Consider the following 18,790-nt stretch of genomic DNA (forward strand, 5'->3'; position numbering starts at 1 on the left):
GGCACTCCATCGGTTTCCTGCTGAGAACCAAGTGAAGAACAGAATCTTCTGTCAGTGTGCATTACTATTTCCGTTGGGAAGAAAACGTATTTCAAAATGTGTACACTGAATCACAACCAAACCTGTTTTCTATTGAAAAACATCCACACATATGATGCACATACACACAGACAACCACAGATGCTCTTCCACACCACTCAGCCTCTCTCTCTCTAATGGTTGTGACAGAGTTTATGAGGAGGAAAAGGTCAAAATACTTCCCTGGTTAACACACCTGCCACACACATACAATATGTTAGAGCGTAGCTGGCTAGGAGAAGGTAGAGTGTAAACACAAATCACGTGAAATTGTACAAAAATTCCTATCAAGGAGCTTTGTTAACCATTTTGGACTTTTTAGATAAGAACAGAAAAATACTTTGCACATCTATACCGTGAGACCGGTGCATCGGAGGGGTACCAGTAGGTCAAAAGTCTACAAAGAAACTCCTGTCTTAACTTGTAAACATAAATTTAATAGCTGGCTTCTGTACTAGACCATCATCAGGCAAAATCAATCAATCATTTTGCCTGATGATGGTCTAGTACCGAAACTATTATGGGCAGCTCTCTCTGTCCGCCCTGTTTTGGGTGTTTTTGTTCTCTGTTTGTCTGTGTGTCTCTGTGTGTGTATCTGTGTTTTTCCACCTGGAGTGCTGGAGGTGTGTTCAGAGGAAAGTAGGTCAAGGGGCGTGGCGAATCAACACTGCACAGCCGTTCCTCACAGCTGCAGCTCATCTACAAGATTCATTCCAGCAATACTTAAACCCGGGCTGATCACCTCTTCGGCGCTAGTTCGTTCTCTATACCCATGTGGTAACTTGGCTCTGAGGTCTCTAGGTCTTTACGCAAGTTGTGTCTGTGTTGTCTTGTGCACCCTAGCTTTTGTCTTTGTTCTCCTGAGTTCATACTTACCCTGTGTTTCTGTCCAGTGACCACTCAGACCTGCTGCCTCCTCCACTGTGCCTACAAGCTTCCAGACTCACCGTCCAGCCTTATCCTCCACTTGTGGAAACTACTATGAACTCTTCCCTGCCTGTCCGCCTCGAGTCTCGTACGACCTGGATCCTTCCCCCTCGGCTCGCCTCGGTATTCGGACCAGCTAGGAGATTCCCTGCTCAGACAAAACCCACACTGTATCTCTGAGTACTGTTTTGTTTATTAAAACCTTTACAAACTGCTTTCATCGTCTGTGTGAAATCTCTGCGTTCTGGGTCAGAACAAGCCCCTAACAGAAACGTTGCCAGGTATTTAATTTATTTTTGCAAGTTATACAGTGTGCAGACTTTTTAGATAAAAAACATTATTTTCCTGGATATGCATGATGATACATGATAACAGAAGCCATCTCAACTTTGATTTGGTGCCACATTTAAACAGGTTTTCAGACTATCAAATATTCATAATTCAATAGATATTGTTTTGTCTCTTTGTCATGTCATGATTAAACAGTAAGATGTACTGTGTAGATGTGTCCAATTCAGAGGCTGGATCCTCTGCCCAAAATGAGATGATCTAGCCTTAAAGAAACTAAAACTAATGGTACATTCAAGCCGTTATCGACAACTCATGAAAATTACCTACCGTTTTGGCCCTAAAATAGGCAAGAAAGAGTTAAATACCAAACTAGGATTTTGTGCCGTATGTTAGGTCTTGTGATACTTGAATTACCGTATGATTTAACTATAAACCATTACTGGCAAATACTGTACCAGCTCCAGTGCTTAAATATCCATGTATTCCATGGCAACCGAAAGTGCTTGATTCTGATGGTTGGAAGGTGTGAATTAATTTCTAGTAATTGCACAGTATAACTGGACAGATATGACACAGGTGTTTGTTTGCAGTCCTAAATGAATGCAACAATATGAAACTGAAGGTAAAACAGCAACACTGAAAGAACTTGATAAAGTGAAGCAGAATGAAAAATTATGTTTATTCTTGTAAGTTGGCTATGTTCTAGATTTGAGACCAAACAATAACATTTTACTTCCCTGGCCCTTCGTGTCAATTTGAATGGAACCAACTTGGAAGTCGGACTGGTTGCCCAAAAAGATTTTTCGACTGGTCTGTGGTGTTAGGCCAGTCGCCTAACCTCTATGATTACAATCATGGAACGTACAAGTTGCATAACTTCCATTTATCTGTAACACCCGCTGATTAACAACATGTGCAGCATAGATATAAAACAAGAACAAACAGTGTCTTGTATCACTTACATCTGACTGATCCCCACCTGAAAGCAAATAGTGGTAACAGGACACTCCCGGCCTTTGATGACAGTGACCACTGGAGTGCTTCATTTAACAACTGACCTGAGTTCAGCAAAGAAAACACAGGTTGTGTCTCTAAAGCAGCATTACCACTACCTATTGTCATCTGCCAAAAAATGCACCAGCTTGCTTTTTTTTCTGATTACTAGTACAGTGGTACTGTGGTATTGAAAAAAAAACATGTATAAATTTGACTTCGGTTTTCGCTGTATGCAACCGCTGCAGCTTCCTCGCCCGGCATTTTATCAAGTTTGAAAATACGTTGGTGGTCCCGTAGCATCCACTCCGTAGCAACGATGGCGACCGCTGAGTGCGAGTAGTGTTAAGAGTTCCACACTCACCGTTTTGAGTGCAGCACCTGGGTACTCATAGTGCTGTATACGGCCTAACTTCGTAAGTGTGAATGCACAATGTACTCAAAATAGCAAGTGTAAGTACATAAGTGCGCTATTTAAAACACAGCACACGACTCATTACGTTGCGTGAGTAATATTACCACCTTTTCACAGGTGTTAGGCATTCCTCAGCTGAGGGCTTTATGACAGAATGGTAATGATGGATTAAAACCACCATGTGGCACATGTTTTATAATGCTTATTACGGGCAAATTGAAGAGCATTTCTGTAGAATTACATCTTGTTTTATTGTGGGAAATTGTTCTTTCCAGAAGAATTCTCAAAAAAATGAAACTAAACGGTCTTGTGTCAAATGAGCAAGCCAAAAAGAAATGGGAGAACCTTAAAAGGAGACCCAGGGTAAAACAGAGGTCTATAAACTGATATCCTGTAATGCCTACCATACACTAGAAGACTTTGAGCAGACTTTGAAAAGATGTAACTTAATTGCACACTTAATTGTTAGTCTAAATATTTCTTCAGCTGCACTTGATAAAATAATTATCTGATGACTTGAACAAAATCAGACAATTTGTAATTTATATATATATATATATATATATATATATATATAACATATTAAGCAAGAATGTCTAATGTATCTTTTTTTTATTATTTTTGGCCTTTATTTTTTGTAGGACAGCTGAAGAAATGAAAGAGGAGAGAGAGAGAGGGGGAATGACATGCAGGAAATTTGTCACAGGTCGGATTCGAAGCCTGGACCTCTGCGTCGAGGTATAAACCTCTCAGTATATGTGCACCTGCTCTACCACTGAGCCAACCAAGCCACTGTCTAATGTATCTTAAAGAAATGTATCTACAATGTTAATATTTAAAAATATAATTGTAATATTAAAGCTGCAAGCAGCGATGGACGGGCCCTCGCTCCTCTGCGCACGTCGGGGTTACCGGCGTTTGCCGCTCCTTGCGACCGTGCATTTGCGCGACACTCAGACACTGCAAATCATCACCAATGAAAAGGGAACTCCCTGCTGAGTTCAATGATACCTCACACAAGACTCTACGTCATACAGTTCATTAGCTGTGACGGGGCGTGGCTAAAGCATAGGGGTCAGTGCAAACCTTTACCAATTAAAAAGAAAGTCTCTGCTGATTTCATTGATACCTCACATAAGACTCTACCTTAAATGGGTCACCAGTTATGAAAGGGGCGTGGCTTAAGGATAGGGGGCGGGACAAACCATCAACAATCAACAACAAACTCTCTGCTGAGTTCAATGACACCTCACACAAGACTCTACCTTAAACGGTTCAAATTATGGAAGAGGGCGTGGCATGAGTAAGTGGGCGTGGTTATATTATAGGGGCCGGCTCAGTATCACATGTAGACCACACATTATAAGTTTAATGTAAATCGAATGATGTTTGTCATATAAGGCTGATTTCCTGTTGCCAGCGTGGGGCGCTATGACCAAATGTCAATATTGGCCTGGATATGTCCTCAGGCCTGGACTCTTGTTGATTGTGGGAAATTTCATGCAGATATGACAATGTACACTGTAGTTACAGCCACTTTCTTTGTTATATCGCTAAACACTCAAAATGGCCGCCAAGCCACACCCACACCGTTTGATGAAAAGTTTTTCTTTTAATAACTTTTCATCTGTAAGGTGTTTAGATGGTACAGACCAAATTTGAAGTCCATCGGATGAAATCCCTAGGAGGAGTTCGTTAAAGTATAGCACCTTGACTTTTAGGCCTACTTCCCGTTGCCAGTAGGAGGCGCTATGACTTTGAGTCAATTTTGTCTGGTAAATGTCTTCAGAGTTAAGAGTCTTATGAATCCTGAAAAGTTTCGAGCCAATTGGACAATGTACACTCAAGTTACACCCACTTCCTGTTTTGATGGCGAAACGCACAAAATGGCCGCCTCACCACGGCCATGCCCTACGATGAAAAGTTTTTCTTTTAATGACTTTTCATCTTTAAGGTCTTAAGATGGCACAGACCAAATTTGAAGTTGATCGGATGAAATCTCTAGGAGGAGTTCGTTAAAGTACTACATTCATGTGGAAATGGCCAAAATCGCACTAATTTTGAACTTTCAATTCAAAATGGCGGACTTCCTGTTGGGTTTAGGGTATGGCTCCAACGACGTTTCTTGTACGTCTTGACATGCTACGTATGTCCACCAAGTTTCGTGAGTCTACGTTAAACGTACTGCAGGTGCTCTCACAAAGCCCCTCACAAAGGCGATTCATTTGGCGGGAAAAAGAATAATAATTCCTTAAGTTTCAATAGATCCTTCGCCGCTGTCAGTGCTCGGGCCCTAATAATAATAACACTTCACCCATGCCGTAATCCATCTATGCCTACACCTAATGAGGACGTTTCTTCCTCCCTGGGCCTGGCATCAACAAGACTTACTAACAGACTTATTAACCTAGTCCAATGTCACTGTTTTATCACTTGACCCAAGTCGCGGTTTGAGCCGTGCATCACTTCTACTCTATGCAGTGAAGAAGATAAATGTTGTCTGGTACTTTTTATACAGTTTGTTATTGTAGCAGAGTGGAGAGTTATGTAATATTATTACTATATATTGCTAAATATTTGTAGAGGTGCACATTGATCTGACGATAAATGTGATACACCCAGTTTTCCTGATGCACGCCCAGAGTCACTTTTGCATGCAAACAAATCAAGACTGTTGAGTAACCTTTTGTAACTGTAGTATTGACATTGTTTGCATGAATGTTTGAATCTTCATTTAGAAAAACAAGTATCGGGTAAGAGAATTTAAACCAATCATTGATTCATCATATAGTACAGTAAATACACTTGAAGCAGTCTGTGTCACAGCCAGCTCCCGCTTGTAGTCATGTTTTGTGTGAGTTATGTTACTTCCTGTTTTACTTTGTTAACTCACTGTCAGTTTCTGTTTCAGGTCACTTGTCTTCCCGTCTTTGTCTACCTTCCTGTTTGTATGATTACCCTCCCTTCCCTAATGTGTCTCACCTGTGTGTAATCACCTTCCCCTGTTTCACTGCTTATATACTCACCTTTTGTGTCCCTAGTCAGTTGCAAGATTGTACCTTGTGTCTCACTCTCCAGTGTTTTCTCTAGTATTTTCTTCCCAGTGTTTCTAGACCTTTTGCCTGTTATTCTACCACGTTTTTGCCTACTGTTTTTTGGATACCTTTGCCTTTGTTTGTACGATTCTACAATAAAATTCACCGTTTTCCTCTCAACTACGGAGTCGTGCTTTTGAGTCCTCGGAGCCCTGTGACAGTGAAGAACAAGTGCCAGACGTTCACATTTTTCACAAAATGATTTCAGTTAAAATGTAGAAATTCCTTCATCCCTCATGTGACGCCATTTATTACCAACAGAAGAAACCGCAATGATTGAATTCTGTAAATTTGTGTCTCCATCCCGCCGCCGGAATAACAGAAAGATACAAAGAGAGATATGACGCAAACTCAATAGATACACAGAAGTGTATCTATTGAGTTTGCGTCATATCTCTCTTTAGAGCCATTTTTATCACGTTATGCTGAAGTTACCAGATGTCTCTCCAGGCCAGAAATCAAACATGATCATTTTACTGCTCCACACTTCTGGAGAAGATGGTTACTGGTTCAAAGGCCTCTTGCTGCGATGGGTAAGTGCAGTACTTAGCAGGAGGCCAAAGCAGAGGCAGCAACATAGAAGAAAAATAGAGATGAATAATTTTATAATGACCTCTGTGGAAGCAGCCTGCACTTTAAATGTGATTCTATGCAATAGGCGTGTATCTTCTTTCTGTTATTCCTGAATATGATACTTACACTGTATGATACTTGTAACACTGTGGTGCACATGAGTCTTAAAAAACAGGACCTAATACGTGGCTGGATTTATCATAATGCTATAATGAGCACACAGCTCTCTCTCACACACACACACACACACACACACACACACACACACACACACACACTGGTACAACAGAGGAGCACCTTTTCTAACCCCCAATTTCCACTGCTGCGTAACGGCTGCGTATCCGCTCCGGAACAGCAGCGGAGTCATTAGGTTTCCATTAAAGTCAGTGTGTGTATTTCCACTGACTGCAGAATGGCTGCGTTCCGACTCCAGCACAGCTCCGGCGATCCGCAGCCCTCCGGAGCAGATACGCAGAGCTTCTATTTTTGCCGGATGCCGGAGAGCTCCGCAGCAATTCAGCACACAGCAGTGCTGGACAGGAAGTCGAGCACAGAAACAAAATAAACATCCGGTTAATTTTAAAAATAAAATGCACCATGCTCACGGCGGATCATATTTCCCTGCACTACACCTTGAAAACACAGCACAGAGTTGTTTCCCCTCTACTCCTCTGGATGGAAACAAACTGTTGTTGGTTTTGTGGTTCTATTCTACGTAAATTTGTGAGATCTTGTGGGTCCTCGTGACTACAGCTGTCAGTCATGGCCGCAGCCGTGCCGCAACAAATCCGGACCTGGTGGGTATTGATGGACGGCAGAGCATGCAGCTGACACGCAGCGGAGCCAGTCCGCAGACGTTCTGCATTCAGTGGAAATCTGGAGTAAGAGGCTCCTACAGGCTCATAAACATCACAATACTGCACTATAGTGCAACTTGCACAACTTGGTTTTACTTACATCTTTATAAATACTATTTAAATAGTGTGTACATTTTTATTCACCACTTGTATATACGTTTTTACATTCTTTGCTTTGTATTTTTATCTTTATTTTTTGAATACTTGTTCTTGTGTTCTATCTATTTATAATTTCTTGTATATTCTGTATGTGTGAATATTGAACTTTAGCTAAATGTTTAAAAAATAAAACAAAGCGAATTGTAATAATAATGTACTGTATCTATTGAGAATCTGCTTGCACTCTTCAGCAACGCTTCATTGAAGATATATGAAGTTGACAGAGGAAAATGTTGAAATAATATATCAATTACATTTTTCAATTCAATTCAAAGGGCTTTATTGGCATGGAAGTTTTAATAACAATGTTGCCAAAGCATCAGACAAAACACAATAAACAGTTATATGTACATCACAATATTAGGATGGGTTTCTTATCATTTTATAAATCTATTTGTATGGCAAATTTAAAAAAGAAAAGTTATTAAACAAGTATGTTCTAAAAAAATTTAAAGACAGTAAAATTTAACATTAGATATAAATATGTACAGATATTTAAAATTGGGATCTTTTTGTGTGTGTGTGTGTGTGTGTGTGTGTGTGTGTGTGTGTGTGTCGGTCATTCATTGTCCCTCAGCTGTATGGAGCTAAATCAGGGCCAAATGTTTTGTTAATTTGAAAAAAATTAATTTGTTTTCAGTTCCACATTTCATGTTTTCAGATTCAAAACTTATTTTTTTATGGCTTCAAATCTTTTTTTCAGTTTCAGATCTGTTTTTCAGTTTCAGATCAGTTTTTTTTAGTTTCAGACTTTTGGCCCCGATTTTGCGTAGGGGGCGTGGCTTCAACTCAGAGTGGTGTGGAATTATGCCTAACAAAGAAGGCAGAAAACTCTCCTCAGTCATGTTGCCTTCAGGAAATTGTGTTACTGCGAGAACTATGACTGAATGCTTTCTATCCACCATATACATGTGATTTTTACTAAACAAACTGATGCCAGTGACAAAGTTCCATTTAAAAAACTGTTTTGGACAACACGTGGTACCAATTACACTATAAGAGCAATAAACTGTGCCAGATTGTGCAGTTCAGCAGGAATTGCTGACTTCTCCCACTTCCACGTATGACTTTCAATGTATGCACTACAGTATTCACTCGGCAGTCAGCATGGCGTCCGCCCCGCCAATGCAACCCTGGCGCCAGTGCACAGGTAAGACATGTGAAAGATATTAGCATTTTTGAACTTTGGGACATTATTCCCGCAGTGGCATTTTTTTTGTCATTAACAGATAAAGGGAAAATAGGTGGACAACTGGACAAAGCTGGAAATGAAGCATCGCAGCCACTGTCGAGTTATGGTCATTCTGACAAACAAAGAGGTTAACAAAGACACTACACGTTAAAGTAAAAACACTTGAGCTGGACTGTACTGCAGTAAAAAACTGAAGTCAATTTCTGATACATCCCCATTATATTTAAAGAGAGTCATTATATGATTTCTTATCAGTGGCGGCTGGTGATAATTATTTTTTGGAAGGGGGGGCGTTTTTTTTTTGGTGAAGGGAATAAATACACAGCAGTACTTTGAAACTGGGAAAAACAACCAGCACTACTTTATTTAAACAACTATGTATTTTGTATTTAAGAAGAGCAAGACAATATGATACAAGATTCAAGTTACATAAGAAGATAGTGACTTTTTAAACTATATCCTCCCATCCACTACCAAAAAGCATGTTAACTACTTGAACATACATTTTGCTCTCCTTTCCTTCAGACATAATACCTGACAGTATTGTGGTCAAAGTCACCTGAGTCTTGTATGCTCTCAAAACAGCAAATGAGATCCTCTCTGTTCTCAAAAACAGTATTGATGGCACGGCTATGAAAGTTCCATCTGACGTTGCTGGATCTTGGCAGTCTATGGTCACTTTATCCAGAAAACATGTCCTCTTGGAAAAAAAGCTGGCAAATCCACCAATGCTAGAAAAAAAAATTCTCACCTTGGATATGTGAGAGGTGGCCTGTTGCATTATCAGGTTGAGCTGATGTGCGTAGCAGTGGATGTAGTGGGCATTTGGGTACACATCTTGTATTTTCCTCTGAACACCTGAAGTGGCACCCCTCATCACGCGGGCCCCATCATATGCCTAGCAGATGAGCTTATGCCGCGTTCTATTTACCTCGGAACTTGGATTTTCTGAAGTCAAAGTCAGAAACACGCCCCCTGACCTCAGATTTCTGAGCTCGGAACTCGGACAACCCCGCAGTAGCCCGAGTTCAAAATCCAACATGGCTGCTCCCTGTATCAACAGTTGTGAAAGCTGCAGTAACAATACAACATAACATAAAGTTATAAGCACTTCTGTCTTATTTGTGTCACTAAATCAGTCGTTCACACAGGCATGTTCAACTTCTATCTGTGGACATGTTACGCTGTTTGCATGCACAAAAAACGACGTAATGCGTTGTTATCAACTGGTATTGCTAACAATAGCTAACCGGGCTAGAGCTAATGAAAACAATGAAAAGCCAACTTTTAAATGGAATGCATTCAACTCAGGTATGACGTCATTCCCAGCCCTGGCTTCCGAGTTCCAAGGTAAATAGAACGCGGCATTACTTTTCTGATCCTCAGGAAGGATAGTAGCAAGACACTCTTTTAGGGCAGTAGCAATGGACTCAGCTGTAGCTAGCTGACTGCAGAGGGATGAACTCAAAAAAATCTTTCCTGCACGTTGTTTTTGTCGGCTTCACAAAATGTCACACAGTCTATTATCCTGGACAGTATGTGTCAATTTTATGTCACCTCTTCACTGTGCCTTCTAATGCCAGTCCTGTAGCCTTCATCTAGTTGTTCAGCAATGCTAACTCACGTAGTCTGTGACTACTTTCATGACATTTGCAATTTTCAGAGAGATGTGTCTTCCGTTGTTGTCCACAAAACCTCAGTGCTGACATCACATCCAGCCAGCCATCTCCGTTTGTAGCTCCGGTGTAGCTTCGTTCTCGGTCACTGGCCTCAGCCTGCTGCTGTATTTGTAAATCGTGTTGGTCCGCTCCGAAATCCTTTATCCTCTTTTTGTCTTCCAGCGAATGTCTTGTGAAAGGCTTTTTTTGTAAATCAAAAAACTGCTGCCATTTTCTCTACGAAAGTGATCTGGGACACTGTGATTTCTCAGCTTGCAAGGTTTTGGCGGAATGACGGTATCGCCTGGCGAGTAGCGTAAAGTTGAATGATAGGTGTCGAGAACCAATCGGATAAAATAACACGTATCCAATTCTGATTCGCCAGGGACGCAGCGACCTGCGCCCGGAGGAGAATCTTTAAGAAACCAATTAGAGACCAGTTTCAGGTCACATGCTGGCCGAAAGTTTAAGGACTGACAAAAGCCGCTTTCTGACCGGAGGGATTTTTGCAGTTCCTAGAACATAAAATTCCTAGAAACCTTTTTTTCTCGTGTTCCGACTGGACCAATTTGGGGATTTTTAAGTCCCTCTGGCCGCAGTTCCTGTAACTCTTTCAGCTCCTACTTCAGGGCAGGGTCTTTTCTCTTTTCCCTTTTCAGCATATGAACCTAAGTCAACGAGGGTCGGGTTTCCGGTACAGACAGACCAACATCGGGACAATTTTAACAATCTTATTCATCACTAATTTCACTTCTGACAACGTTTAGGCGAGAAATTAACTGTTTAGATTTCGAATATAGGCAGTCTTGCGAAAATTGATGCCGAATTGACAATTTGCTTCAAAGTTTTCGGAGTTGAGAAGCTCCATGAAGTGAGGCGACAGCCAGCAGGCGCCTGCCCCGGCCACTAGCTCGTCGCTCGGCCAGTCATGCTCAGAGACCCCAAGGTAAGCTGGAGGTCTCTCAGACCGGTCTCGTAAATAAGAGGCTTTTATTTTGCCGTCCACAAGCGTGTCCTGCGGCTGGCCGGCCGTCACACACACACACACACACACACACACACAGTCACACACACACACACACACACACACACACACACACACGTCCACAGCGCAGCAGGCAGAGGCGGGGGAGAAAGAGATACATTTCTCTTCACTATATACATTAGATTTAGTATTTAGTTCATACTTTTTTTGGTGTATTTGTTTTCTGATTTTAACGCTATAAAGACCGTTGCCGTGCTTGCATCACTCCCTTACCCCTGCTACCAGTTTTGGGGGAGAGTAGTTAGTAGATCTGTTTAGAAGTGGACTTTTCCTATAACTACGTTCCTGTAACTACTTGGTCAGAAAGCGGCTATAGACACCCATTTGGCCGGCGTCCCTGCCCATGAAACCGCAGTAAACATATTGAAACATAGAAAATAGTTAACCGATTAAAGCCATTTTTTATTAAATGCTGAGGCTCTACCAGCCAGCACATCATATGAGTAAACTATTTTATTTTTTATTTTTATTTCATTTTTATATACATTTATATTTCTGGAATTTTGATGGTGGCAATAGCTATTGACAAGCCGCCACTGTTTATTATAAATGATTGTCTTTTAATCAGGGCCTTGGTGTAGCTTTATTTTGTTGAAACTAGGCACTTGATGATATAACTTGATAACTTTTTTTATTTCTTCACAACAGCACAAAATAAAAAGATCTAAAAAATTACAGTATAGCATGATCATATATCAATTACCCAAATTACAATATGTAAAAAGATTGAGGTGGTTCGGCATCTGGTAAGGATGCCCCCTGGGCGCCTCCCTAGGGAGGTGTTCCAGGCACGTCCAGCTGGGAGGAGGCCTCGGGGGAGACCCAGGACTAGGTGGAGGGATTATATCTCTAACCTGGCCTGGGAACGCTCGGGATCCCCCCAGTCGAGCTGGTTAATGTGGCCTGGGAAAGGGAAGTTTGGGGTCCCCTGCTGGAGCTGCTACCCCCGCGACCCGACCCGGATAAGCGGATGAAGATGGATGGATGGATGGACAATATGTAAAAGAAAAAAAATGAATGCAGCACGAATCACAAAATGTAGGTACATATAAAAAATAAAAACAGAAGAATCCTGAAGCCAGTCAGGAGTGTAAAAGTTAAAAGCACTCTTTCCTGATTTACAATTAATGCGTGGCGTGATAAGTCTAATGTGAGCATGTCTGATATGTTGTGTTAGTCAAATTTAGCAGCGAAGACAGATACTATAGAAGAAGAGGAATCTTGCCACATAAAGCATGGTAAATAAACAGTAAACAATGTTGTCTTAACATCTGTTGTACTATAAGAGCTAAAAAAAAAGAATTACAGTATCATATGTACAAACAGTGTTGGGAAGGATACTTTCAAAATGTATTCAGTTACAGAATACAGAATACATGCCCAAAAATGTAATTTGTAACGTATTCCGTACGTTACTCAATCTGAGTAACGTATTTTGAATACTTGGATTACTTCCACATTGAATTGCATTTTAAGTGTGGGGAATACGGCCATCACATACAACTTACTAAACAGGCCTATTCTGGTGTGTTCTTCTGTTCCAACTGGCTGAATGTGTACTTGAACAAGCAGATAGATTTTTGTTATTTGTAGTCCCGAGTAGTGCATACTACAAAAATCTAACCGCAGTCTAAGCTACCACAAGCTAATTTTAGCTAACGTTGGCTAACATGTCAAACGGGGTTAGTCAGTCTTTCAACGGTTCTGGGGCTAGTAAATCAGCACATAGGAGAATGTAAAGTCGCACGTCAACTATAAAATAGCAAGGTGACCAGTAAAACTATAGCAGACAACTACCCTTGGCTAATTAAAAAAAATACTTACTTTAAGATGCTTTTCAGGTTGGAGGTGGAGTAATTTGGACGCTGAAAGGAGGTTGGTTGCTGGCAAGCAGAGGTTGCACTGCACAGTTATATTTCGTTCTCCCTGTTCTTTCTTTAACGTGAAATGCTGTTTGAATTTCCAAGATAGAAACGCATTCCTGCCCTGGCTCTGTTGTGCCGGTTCCGACTCCATTGTGACTGATCATGCAAATTTTTTCGTTTTTTTTTCGCTTCTGGGAAATGCATGGAGTTGCCTTAATTTATTCAGAGAGTGAATAAACTCGTGAAACAGAGAAGTATCGTCATGTAATCCATTGATTTCAACAATGTAACTGTATTCTAAATACCAACTATTTAAATTGTAACTGTAACGGAATATAGTTACTCATAATTTGTATTCTGAATACGTAACGCTGGTACATGTTTTCCGTTACTCCCCAACACTGTGTACCTCTAACAAAGTTGATATGCATAAATACTAAAATAAATAAGAATTGCACCTTTGCTATCACCGAAGAACAAGATCCAGGGTACAAGCGGCCGAAATGGGTTTCCTCAGGAGGGTAGCTGGCGTCTCCCTTAGAGATAGGGTGAGAAGCTCAGTTATCCGTGAGGAGCTCAGAGTAGAGCCGCTGCTCCTTTGCGTCGAAAGGAGCCAGTTGAGGTGGTTTGGGCATCTGGTAAGGATGCCCCCTGGGCGCCTCCCTAGGGAGGTGTTCCAGGCACGTCCAGCTGGGAGGAGGCCTCGGGGGAGACCCAGGACTAGGTGGAGGGATTATATCTCTAATCTGGCCTGGGAACGCCTCGGGATCCCCCAGTCGGAGCTGGTTAATGTGGCCCAGGAAAGGGAAGTTTGGGGTCCCCTGCTGGAGCTGCTACCCCCGCAACCCGACCCCGGATAAGCGGATGAAGATGGATGGATGGATGGACCTTTGCTATAACCCTCCAAGACACGCCTCAGTCCTTTCCAGTGGCGGAATGTAACTATGTTATTGTCCTTGTAGACTTTAACAAAGGAAACCTCACTCATGTACTACCTAAATATAGACCAGAGAGGAGAACATTCTGGATCACTGTTACACCACAGTCAGGGATGCTTATCACGCCATCCCCCGTGCTGCACTGGGACTATCTGACCACGTCATGGTCCACCTGATCCCCGCCTACAGGCAGAAACTTAAGCTCTGCAAACCTGTAGTGAGGACATCAAGGAAGTGGACCAGTGTAGCTGTGGAGGATCTCCAGTCGTGTTTGGACTCCACTGACTGGGATGTGTTCAGGACTGCAACCAACAGTCTGAATGAGTACACAGAGGCTGTGACGTCATACATCAGCTTCTGTGAGGACTGCTGTGTTCCATCATGCACCAGGGTGAGTTTCAACAATGACAAACCCTGGTTCACAGCCAAACTCAGAAGGCTAAGGTTGGATAAGGCAGACGCGTTCCGGAGTGGGGACAAAGACAGACTTAAAGAAGCAAAGTACAAGTTTAGCAAGGCAGTGAAAGAGGCTAAACAACGGTACTCTGAGACAAAGGGTCTTCCCTGACACCATCCCCCGCGACACCTCCCAACAGCTCCAGCTACAGTGCATCACCTCCACCTCCCCCACCTTAAAGGTCCCCCCCTCCACCTCCCCACCCACCTCAGTGACGACTCTCTCCATCAATGACGAAGACGTCAACAGACTGTTCAGGAGACAGAACCCCAGGAAAGCTGCTGGACCGGATGCTGTCTCCCCATCTAGCTTGAAGCACTGCGCTGACCAGCTGTCTCCAGTGTTCACAGACATTTTCAACACCTCACTGGAGACATGTCACGTGCCAGCCTGTTTCAAGACCTCAACAATCATCCCAGTTCCCAAGAAGCCAAGGACAACAGGACTTAATGACTTCAGACCCGTCGCCCTGAGCTCTGTGGTTATTAAGTCCTTAGAGCGCCTTGTGCTTTCTCACCTCAAAGCCATCACCGACCCCCTCCTGGACCCCCTGCAGTTTGCCTACAGAGCCAATAGGTCTGTAGATGATGCAGTCAACCTGGCCCTACACTACATCCTCCGGCACCTGGACTCCGCAGGAACCTATGCCAGGATTCTGTTTGTGGACTTCAGCTCTGCCTTTAACACCATCATCCCCGCTCTGCTTCAGGAGAAACTCTCCCAGCTTGGTGTGCCTGACTCCACCTGCAGGTGGATCACTGACTTCCTGTCTGACAGGAAGCAGCATGTGAAGCTGGGGAAAGACTTCTCCGACTCACAGACCATCAGCACCGGATCCCCTCAGGGCTGCGTTCTTTCTCCTCTGCTTTTCTCCCTGTACACCAACAGCGGCACCTCCAGTCACCAGTCTGTCAAGCTTCTGAAGTTTGCGGACGACACCTCCCTCATCGGACTCATCTCTGATGGAGACGAGTCTGCCTACAGGTCGGAGGCTGACCACCTGGTGAAGTGGTGCAAGCAAAACAATCTAGAGCTCAATGCTCTAAAGACAGTGGAGATGGTTGTGGACTTCAGGAGGAACTCAGCCCCACCTGCCCCCATCACCCTCTGTTGCTCCACAATTAACATTGTGGAGTCTTTCCGTTTCCTGGGAACTATCATCTCCCAGGACCTCAAGTGAACATCAGCTCCCTCATCAAGAAAGCACAACAGAGGATGTACTTCCTGCGGCAGCTGAAGAAATTCAGCCTGCCAAAGACAATGATGGTGCACTTCTACACAGCCATCATTGAGTCCATCCTCACATCCTCCATCACCATCTGGTACGCTGCTGCCACAGCCAAGGACAAGGGCAGACTGCAGTGTGTCATTCGGTCAGCTGACAAGGTGCCATCTGCAATCTGCCGCCGCTCCAGGACCTTTACGCCACCAGGACTCTGAAGCGTTCTGGTAAGATTGTGGCCGACCCCTCCCACCCTGGACACAAACTCTTTGAGCCACTCCCCTCTGGCAGGAGGCTGAGGTCCATCAGGACCAAAACCTCACGTCACAAGGACAGTTTTTTCCCCTCAGCCACTAGCCTTATTAACAAGGCCTGGAAACCACCCTGACTCTCTCCACACCCCCCCTCTGGCTCTACATGCCACTGTACTTAATCTGCTCTTTTTATCTTAACTATTACTCTTATTTTTAATACATTCTGTGTGTGTGTATATATATATATATACATATATTTATACTTATATTGTTTGTTCTGTTTAACCTGCTTGTTTAACTTATTTTAGAGAATGTGTGACGTGCACCTACAACACCAAAACAAATTCCTTGTATTATAAAAAAACGCACTTGGCAATAAAGCTTTTCTGATTCTGATTCTGAAAGTACATTTACTCCAGTACTTAACTTAAAGGAACACGCCGACTTATTGGGACTTTAGCTTATTCACTGTATCCCCCAGAGTTAGATAAGTCCATACATACCCTTCTAACCCTGGTAACCGGTTCCAACTAGCCTACTGCTCCCAATAAGTGACAAAACAACGGCAACATTTTCCTATTTACATGTTGTGATTTGTATAGTCACAGCGTGTACAAATAAGAACGTCACATGAGACACAGCCATCTTCTAACCGTAAACAAACTGGGAACTATATTCTCAGAAAGACGGAGCAGCTGCTACTTTTGCTACATAGGCGGAGTGATTTGCTGGGCTTCTCAGGTGCTGCAAGCAAATCACTCCGCCCAAGTAGCAGAAGTAGCAGCTGCTTATTTTTTCTTAGAATATAGTTCCCAGTTTGTCTACGGTTAGATCACAACATGTAAATAGGAAAATGTTGGCGTTATTTTGTCACTTATTGGGAGCAGTAGGCTAGTTGGAACCGGTTACCTCCAGGATCTGTGCTAACAAGGCTAGCGGTGGGGGCGTCAGACAGAGTTACAACATGCACGGAGATGAGAAGGGTACGTATGGGGGATACGGTGAATAAGCTAAAGTCCCAATAAGTCGGCGTGTTCCTTTAAGTCCAAAAGTTGAGGTACTTTATTTGAGTCTTTTCTTTTCATGCCACTTTCTACTTCTACTCTTTTCAAATATTGTACTTTTTACAATTTATCTGACAGCTTTAGTTACTTTACACATTACGATTTCTGCACACAGAACACATGTAGTTTATAAAATCTGATGTTTTATTATAAATGAAACTAGCCTACAATATAACAGCCACAAGTCCAGCTGAAATGATTAGACCATTAAACACATAACTGTTTGGATCCTTTACACTTTACAATGGGAGGATTTTTCGTCATTGAGTACTTTTACTTTTAGTACATTTTCCTGAGGATACTTATATACTTTTATTACATATTCCCTGTGTCTCCTTTTTTGTAATAAACTGCTTAAATGGCTTCCAGATTTCTCATACACCACCAATTTGTTTTTTAATATATATGTTAATCTCTCCATGGACATATAGCGCCACTGGTGACGGTATTCATTCTTTACCTCCTCCTTCCTTTCCTTGATTTAAATCAGAGGGTCTCACCAGGTTTGTTCTGACGTCTTAAAAAGGAATTTAATTCACAAGGTTTCTGTGCTCGACCTTGCTTGCTTTATGTTCAAAGGTAATTATAGCTGCGTGAGCTTTGTTGAAAAATAATACTGAACTGAATGACTTCTACAACCTCAACCTTGCATCATATTTACCATTCATCTCAGGCGATGTTTAAAAAAAGGAGTTATTCATTTATTTAACCTTTATTTCGCATTGCCAGACCTTCCTCCACAACGCTGCGGAGGATGGTCTCTGAAAGGACCTCTCAAGTGACTAAATAAAACTAAATACTTTAGTACAATCCTAGTAATTTTAATCAAATTACTTCATAACCCCTTAATTATTTAAGATTGTAAAGTTTTTTTGAAACTCAACAGAGACGTTAACATTTACAACTCATCATTAAGTTCATTCCATAATTTAATCCCCAAAACTGAAACATTACATTAGTCCTCACTCTACCAGTTTCAAAGATAGAGAACCCAATTAAATTATAATTACCTTCTTATGGGAGCAACTTTCTGACGTTTTTGATCCCTTTTTGTCCTTTGGAATGCGCCTTATTGGTCAACGCGCTTAAACAAGACTCAGAATCACTCCACTGTTTCCTTTTGTTTTCACATTTATTTTTCTTTATCACTAAAAAAAAATGAATACAGACAGGAAGGCCATTGTTCACAACTCAATAAAGTATTTCCAAAGTTTTTAAATATACAAGATCTGGAAATTTTCAGATGCTGGAACTTTTGGTGAAAAGTATGTCTGCAAATGAATAATTCCACTGAACCATATAAGGGGTTACATGAAAAAACATAAAAATAAAGTTAAAAAAGTAAATTCAAATTAATCTCCCTCAGCTCTGATGTATTAGTCAGTTCAGTGTTTAGGTAAGACAATATCTGTCACAATGAACCACCATGGACAGTGCAGACACAAAAACATTCCCATAAGTTGTTTATTCAAGCAGCAATTGCGACTGATATTTCGTTTATAGTGGTGGCGCCCTCTAATAGGCATAAAAATATGGGCGCAAAGCAGAGTGTGAGGTGACCAAAGTGTAACAGCGCCAAAATCCTTTTTCCGTTTAAAAATAAAAGTATACTTATTTTTTTAAATTTATTTTACTGAACAAGCGAACTACGTCACGTTCTGTGTCACGTGTGAAGTAGTCTTGTATTGCCAGACCTTCCTCCACAGT

The 18,790-nt window shown here is 42.0% G+C and overlaps 1 long non-coding RNA gene across 2 annotated transcripts; it reads left to right on the top strand.

Moving 5' to 3' along the window:
- The first annotated feature begins 738 nt into the window (after positions 1–738).
- Positions 739–1,220, top strand: LOC144520385 (uncharacterized). 2 transcript variants are annotated; one of them, XR_013502207.1, is made up of 2 exons: positions 739–871; positions 972–1,220. It is a non-coding gene; the product is annotated as an uncharacterized LOC144520385 (long non-coding RNA). The 2 variants fall into 2 exon arrangements; XR_013502208.1 differs by having other exon boundaries at positions 739–855.
- The last annotated feature ends 17,570 nt before the right edge of the window (positions 1,221–18,790 follow it).

The sequence above is a fragment of the Sander vitreus genome, chromosome 7 (genome assembly GCF_031162955.1).
Source record: "Sander vitreus isolate 19-12246 chromosome 7, sanVit1, whole genome shotgun sequence".
Lineage (NCBI taxonomy): Eukaryota > Metazoa > Chordata > Actinopteri > Perciformes > Percidae > Sander > Sander vitreus.